At 31.4% G+C, this 7,603-nt stretch overlaps 1 long non-coding RNA gene across 1 annotated transcript; it reads right to left on the reverse strand.

Moving 5' to 3' along the window:
• Positions 1-1,728: 1,728 nt before the first annotated feature.
• On the reverse strand, positions 1,729-6,279 carry LOC148607226 (uncharacterized). The gene is made up of 2 exons (XR_015915206.1): positions 5,642-6,279; positions 1,729-3,388 (listed from the first exon to the last, which is right to left on the reverse strand). It is a non-coding gene; the product is annotated as an uncharacterized LOC148607226 (long non-coding RNA).
• Between the last annotated feature and the right edge of the window lie 1,324 nt (positions 6,280-7,603).

The following is a 7,603-nucleotide window of genomic DNA, read 5'->3' on the forward strand; positions in this document are numbered from 1 at the left end:
ACAGATAGTCAAAGTCAATCAAAAGCAATAAGCCAGGAGTATCTTTATCTTCTGTATATTCCAATATATCATATATCAATCTAATGTCATCCCCAATAAATCTCCCACTAATAAGGCCTGTCTGATCCAAATTGATCGGTTTATCTAAAACTTGTTTAATTTTATTTGCAATAACTCTAGCCCCTATTTTATATACTGTATTTCATAAAGAAATAAGGCGCCAGTTTTTCAGAAAATGTCTTGGTTTATTATCTTTCAGAAGGCAAGTGATTATTCCTTGTTTTTGGGTACAGATAATTCTCAAGTACGTAAGTCATAATTTAAAGAATCCACAATAAAAAGTCTTAAATCCTTCCAAAAAAGAAGAAGAAATAATTGAAAAATTCTGTAGAAAAGCCGTCAGAACATGCTGATTTGTTATTTTTCATTTTTTCTAATGTTAAACCAGCTTCAGTTACATTAATCTCTCCTTCTAAACATAATTTTTCTTGTTCATATAATTTTCCACCAACTGAATCTTGTGAATCATATTTCAATGTATTTGCAGTACTTCTGTTTATAGGATTATCTCTACTTGTATACAATTTTTCATAGAAAAGTTTAGTCGCCTTTAGTATATCAAACTGATTTGTGACAATAGTACCATCCTGTTTTTCAATCTTAGGTATAATATTACTAGTAAAGTTTCTTGATTCCAAGCCGCAAAAAATATTTTGTGGGCTTTTCACCTTCTTCTATCCACTGAACCCTTGATCTTTTTTCCTCTTTCCGATATTTTCCGATTTTAATTTCTTATCTTCCAAATCTTTAAACTCTAACTCATCTAAATTTGTCTCAAGTATTTCTATTTCTTTCTGCAATTCCATTTCTTTTTTCTTCTTTTCCTTTTTCTTATAGCTAGCATATGAAATGGTTTTCCCCCTTATCTCCATCATCAAAGTCTCAAAAAATAATTGCTATTGATAGTCAACTGTAAATGTTCGTTACACACATTTTCAATATTTTCTAAATTGTAAACCAGGGCACAATATTGTCTTTTAACCTCAATATGTTTTTCTTTAACCAAATTAATGTAATCTTGATCATATAACAAAGAGTTATTAAACTTCCATAGTCCTTTGCCACGGACAAATGGACAAAATTATAATTCTAAATTAAACATTGAATGGTCAGATCTGTAGCTCGATTTTACACTACAATTTTTTGAGAGCTGTCAAAAAGCTATCCGTCAAAAGAAAAAAGTCTAGTCTTGCTTGTTTAAATGGAGTTCTCTATGTGTACCACTTTGTATTAGAAAATAATTCTCTAAATGGATCAAGAAGACAATACTGTCGAATCATTTCGAATACTTTATCTCTTGATTTTCAGTTATTTAAATGCAAATAGTTACAATAATCCATTTTTGGTTAAAATCACCACACAGTATAAAGTTTTCAATTCCCAGATCCTCTATAACACACATTAATTATTGGAAAAAGTGAGGATCATCTTTATTGGGACCATATAAAGATAACAATGTTAATCTTTCTTTGTCTACAATTATATATAATGCTAATTAGTTTCCATTAAGATCTTTTTTTTTTCTCTTTTAAAACTCTACATTCAAAATTATTATTAAGAAGTATTTCTACTCCTCTTGAATTGGATGAATAGTTGGAAAAAAGCAATCATAACCCCACATGGATTTAATACTGTTTTAATACTCAGTAATGAAATGTGTATCCTGAATACAATATATATTACAATTCTTTGATAAGAGATAATTAAATACATCTCGTCGATTATTAATTTCTCCAAGACCTTGATAGTTGACTGATAGAATTTTTAATGTACCCATATGAGTTTCTCAATCTATCATATAAAGTTCTACTAATTGATGCTATTGAGTCAATAGTCACGAAAAAAAAATCATCAGACAAGCTACCTCTGTATTAAAAATTATTTCCCTTTTAGAAAATTCACTAATTTGTAGCAGAAATGAAAAAGATTTGGATAAAATAAACAAAAGAAATAAATAAAATAAACATTTCTCAATTAAGATTGTTAACATATTTACTAAGTTGTGAAACAGTTTAATTTATGAATGTTTCCCTCTTTTTGCAAAAAACTAATCAAACAGACAGAAATTGTAATTTCTAGAACTTTAGTTCCTAATGTTACCGTATACTGAGATATCATAATTATATTAATTTACAGTATGAAATAAATCAGAGTTACTTCCCTTCCTTCACTCTTTGATTGATATCATCAACCACAGTTGAAGTACCACACTTGATCAAAAAGTCCTGTGTTTTCCATTCTATTGACCAATGCCATTTTACGTGTAGTCACATTATCAACAAATTTCAATTTGTTCTGCAACTGTTTCTCTCATAAGTATTCTCTTCACATCTGTGTTAAAGCACTAAACAATTAATGGCCTTCGTACTGGATCAACAGGAAGGCGGCGGATTGCTACAATATCTCTATCTTCAAGTGTTACTTTCAAATTAGATTTTACCATCTCAATAAAATCGTGACGAAGATCTTGTTTCTTACCCCAAGGGATATTGTACACTTTGATATTGTTTTTCCTCGAGTATTGCTTATTGTAGTTGCTGCTTGCATTAGCAACCTTTGTAATTTTAGATGTTTCTTTCAGTTCCTTTTGCATATGGTTTTCATTTGTCTCGAGTTGTTTTAACTTTCTTGTAAGATGTTCATTTTCAATTGATAAAGCATCAACCTTCTCCTGCATCTCAGTCTGAATTTTTGTAATTTTGTGATTTATTTTCTTTTCAAGAGTGGACTCAAACTTACTAAATAGTTTTTTTCACTATCCCTGTAACCATATTTTCAAGATCAGCAGTTTTAACCAGATCTTTTGTCACTTCGTTCAAATCACTTATGGTGGTAACATCCCTCAGGGAGACTTTAACTTCATCAGAGTCTTTCTGAAAGTTAATCAACCTTGATATATCCAGACGAGTGTTTAAATCAGTCGATATATCTGCATGGGTTCTTTTAGCAGGTGGTTTGTCTTTTTCCCTTTTGGCACTAAGTACAGATTGAATAATTATTCTCTGTTGTAGGTTACTAGTATTTCCTCCAGGCATGTTTACACACCAATGAATTCCAACAACTCTATTGTTAATAAAATTCAATGCCCTTTCTTTGTTCAGTGTTGAACATAAGGAAAAAAGTTGCGAATTCTGAATTTCAAAGCAAAAATCCACAAAAAGTACATGTAAAGAATCTCCATTTCAGTGTCTATCTTCTCATATAAAATTCATACTATTTCAATCACTACATCCAGCTGAATTTTGCAAAAAAAAGAGAGCTGCACTTTTAAGGAGCTAACAGTTTAGCAGCCATCTTAATTCCTCCTAAGATAATATTTGGATTTCCACTGAAAATAAGGAAACGGGGTAGGATCAGGCAATTATCATCTGTTACGGAGCGCAAAGGTTCCTACTCATATCAGATACCACAGAATAGCATTTAACGTGCGAGGAACATGGCATCGTTGGCACCACTATGGATTGCGGTCAGGTTTACCGTATTATGGCTGACGACAGCCATACCCCATTTCACCACCTGGGCACACAAACCAACCCTTGCCCTCGTCAGGGTTCTGAGCACTATTTAGTCCCCGTTTACAAGCTTCGCGCTGCTGCGGGTCTATTCTTGTTGGCACCCGGGCATAAAATTAATTAAATCATTCAATAAGAACTATTTTAGAAAGTTAAACCTTGGATTATGACATTTATGTTTTTTTATCGAAAAGAAATATCAGATTTTTTAAGTTTCATCTTGTTTTTTTTTTATATTTCAAATATCATACAAATGGATAGAGGATTGAATGTCGACTTTGGCATGTTGATATTTTCTACCTACGTTCATATAAATGTCAATTATTGCATGTTTGCTTTTAAACTTTAATAACACATTTCATAAATATAAAATGAAACGTGTTGGTTCTGTTTTAAAATGATAGTAGGAGAGTACAAATTGAGAAGAGCCAATCAAAGCTATTTGAGTTCCACTACTATAATTTTAGAATCGGATCGGAAAGTATATTTTAGGATAACATGATAAGCTTAAACCACCATATATGTCAATTTCTTAAATAGACATCTTGGCATATGGCTGTCGCAAATATATATCGGAACATCATACTTTAAAGAATGCATGTACATGTTGTGTCATGTAGACGTGTATACAATCCACTGAAACTAATGATAAAAGAAGTAGTGCTCACGTGTAACACTTACACTTTGTATTTGAAACACAGATGCACATAAGGGGTGGCAGATAGTTGTCTACTTTGTGCATAAACCTCAATTTCATGCAATATTCCTATATCACTAGGTTGGGAATTTTGAATGAACTTAGTATAAAAGTCGTAAAGAAAACTGAAATCTAACCAAATCTGTACTTGAAGTTTAAGTGAATATATTTATGTTATACTTTATCGACATAAACTAAACTCAGAACTTAACCCCACTTATTTAATACAGTAATTGACCGACTTAGAAATTCTTTGGTATTTAGGGATTGCTGCTGTTCTTAACGTTCAGATTTGTGAAGACCAATTTTACGAATAGGCTTCGACGGCGTGAAGTTGTTCACTAGGACAGATTAATTTATGAATTGGTCCATTATTCTTTCTAAACATTTCTTTTTACACCTGATAGATTTCTTTGTGGTTCAAAATAATTTTAATGCGAGTGTTTTGTAGAAAAGCAGAGGACGCTTACCCTACCGGTGCACCTGGTCCATGCTCCCACTTTTTAGTGGAGTCCGAGTTGCTCATTTGCTTTTGTTACTTTGTATGTATGATTTTAGTTACTTATGTTCTTTTTTTGTGTATGGCTGTTTTCCATGTCTGGTCTTGGTCCCTGGATAACATTCTTTTGATTACCGCTATAATCTTGGTTCCCTTGTATACTCTTTAATGAATTGCCATTTTAACATAGGTATTCATTGAATCTTAAAAATTGCATCAGCTGTTTATATGACTTATGATATCAAGTGAACTGCTACTATTAAATTAAAGTAAATCACATTTGGGGTTCGTATTCCCTTTAAGCATTAACTGTGGAAGAATAACAATTGCTGAGGATTTCTTGGTTTGGGAAGCATCAAATTCTAATTTCCAATGAAAACTTATTATGAAGTGTAATGAAAGAAAGTTAAACAAATAATGACAATAAATACCCAGAAATCAAAGTGCGATCACAATTCAAATTAATTGGTAGATTGACGGATATACACCATCGTCAAACATGATATGCTAATATTATATTTTCGTAATATAAATCGAAATATGTTATATACATTTGACATGATTGGGATTTGGTAGAGCGTCAGGGAATAAGAACGGCACACAAGATATTCGCGAATTTTAAATCCACTGATCGCTCTATTATACATATTACAGAGCATAAGTTGTATTTAGAATTGTGTCCTATTTTGTTAATCCCTGATTTTCTATTTATCTTTAATCTTATGTGCCTTTATGTTTGGTGCCCTGTTGTTTCTGCCTCAGATACTGAGCTCTTTGGATTGTAACTTTCAATGTACTTTTGTAATTAGTATTCCTTGATTTCAGTATGGTTTTGTTTCTGTTTAACTTAAGAGAAAACAACCTTGCACTTACTTCTCATGAGCATTCTATCTTGCATCACAAACGAATACACCTGGGAATTAAAAGTAATAATTTCATTTACAGTACGAGTAATAGCTCAATCAATAATATATATTGATATTTTGTTGAACTTACAAAGATTTATTTGATAGTAAAATGTTCTTATCGATTACTGAAATCAAAGGCAAAAATTGCATATTTAGCCTTATATCGTTCTTTACATTGCGAATCATTGGAAGCGAATGAAACATTTTATTACATTACAGGATATTATTATTTTCCTTAAGGAGGTAAACCTAGAGTAAGGGACATAACTCTTGAAATCACTGATACGTTTGTGTCATATTCAATTTCACCTAAGCCTGTCAAGCTTCCATTTAACATAGAATGAAATCAATCCAAGTTACCTTTGATGCTTACATAAGATTGATATATAGAGCCAGAATACAAACATTCCAATGATTTGTAAGAGTTGTGTCCCTTACTCTAGGTCTACTTCCTTAAGTACATTGATAAAGAAAGTGGAGAATAAAACTATGTTTTACCTACAATCAGTCTTAAATTATGAAATAAAGATCAGAATATAACGACCAATAACGAAAAACGCATCTATTTACAAGTACATTACTATATAGAACTGTTTATGTTTGAACATTGCGTTTTTAAGAGGCGAAAATCTATATCTAAAAATAAACACTGTAAGTTTTTTTTCTAAAAAAATATTGAATAAAGCTGGCGACGTCTTTCTCTTTGTGATTGTTTTTTAATTCAGAAAAGTTTTTAAACGTCCCCTTATTAATTTTTTTCTCGTGAAATAAATTTTATACTTTAAATAGCTCGGCAAGCCTCGCAATTAAAACTATAAAATTTATTTCACTCGATGTAAGAAATTCCATAATCAATTCGCTATCGTTGTAGATTCTATGTATAGTAAATGAGCAGCATGGTTCCATTAAGAATTGGGAGCATGGATGAGATACACCGGCAGAGTAAGGGTCTCCCTATATTCATCCAAAACTTTAAATATTAAAAACAAGTACAAGACAAAAACAAAATTGAATTAGCTATAAAGGATAAAAACGCGCAACCCGGGCTATAAGAAGAATTAAAGAAAGAAGAGTTTAAGAAAGAATTCACATATTTTACAGTAAAATATACTTCCACTAACTGTTACGGGGAGATTTTTAATTTTTGAAAAACATAACATATTAAGTTTTGCTAAGCAATTGAATTCGACCAAGAACATCTCCATTTAGATACTGGAAGTCAAGTCATTCGATGAATATGAGAGTAATGTTTCATGATATAAAGCAAACTAAAAAACACAAGTTATCAGTTTCCATCTTTAACAGAATACTCACAGGAAGTTAAAATGCGGTTATTAGGGTAAATAAGTATGACACTATCAATAATGTATTACCTTTTATGATTCCTAAAATTAAGTTGCTCGGGAAAATAACTACCAGCTTATTTTGAAATAGAGAAAAAAACATAAATGTTCTTCATGTCAAATTAGTATGCGACCCGGTACAAGTCTATTAAACTCAAATATACCGAAGTATTGAAATCAAGGAAAAAATATACATGAACTGGTGGGTTCACATGATTCAGTTTATCAAATGAGATTCATAGTACAGATTACCAACAACTTCTCGATCTTATTCATCAAGACGGTGAAACTTGTCGGGTATTTCTAACGTCCATAGATTGTCTCGATAAACATCGAGCAGAATGTAAACCTGTTACATATACATTGTAGATAGTTATTTGGAGTGATGACGGTTTTAAATTGCGACTTCCAATACAAATATAAATAGGCCTTTTTGTGATTTCAATATACCAGTCATTATACCAATGCATCATTCTTTATTAGTGTGATGTTTTGCACACGATCTTTAAAGTTTTAATAGCTTTGGACACAGAAATATTGGGAAAAATTTTACACAAGTGGAAATAAAGTAAGACGACTTTGTG

Source organism: Perna viridis, chromosome 9 (genome assembly GCF_037379345.1).
Source record: "Perna viridis isolate PV_CMFRI_1.1 ecotype Kerala chromosome 9, ASM3737934v1, whole genome shotgun sequence".
Lineage (NCBI taxonomy): Eukaryota > Metazoa > Mollusca > Bivalvia > Mytilida > Mytilidae > Perna > Perna viridis.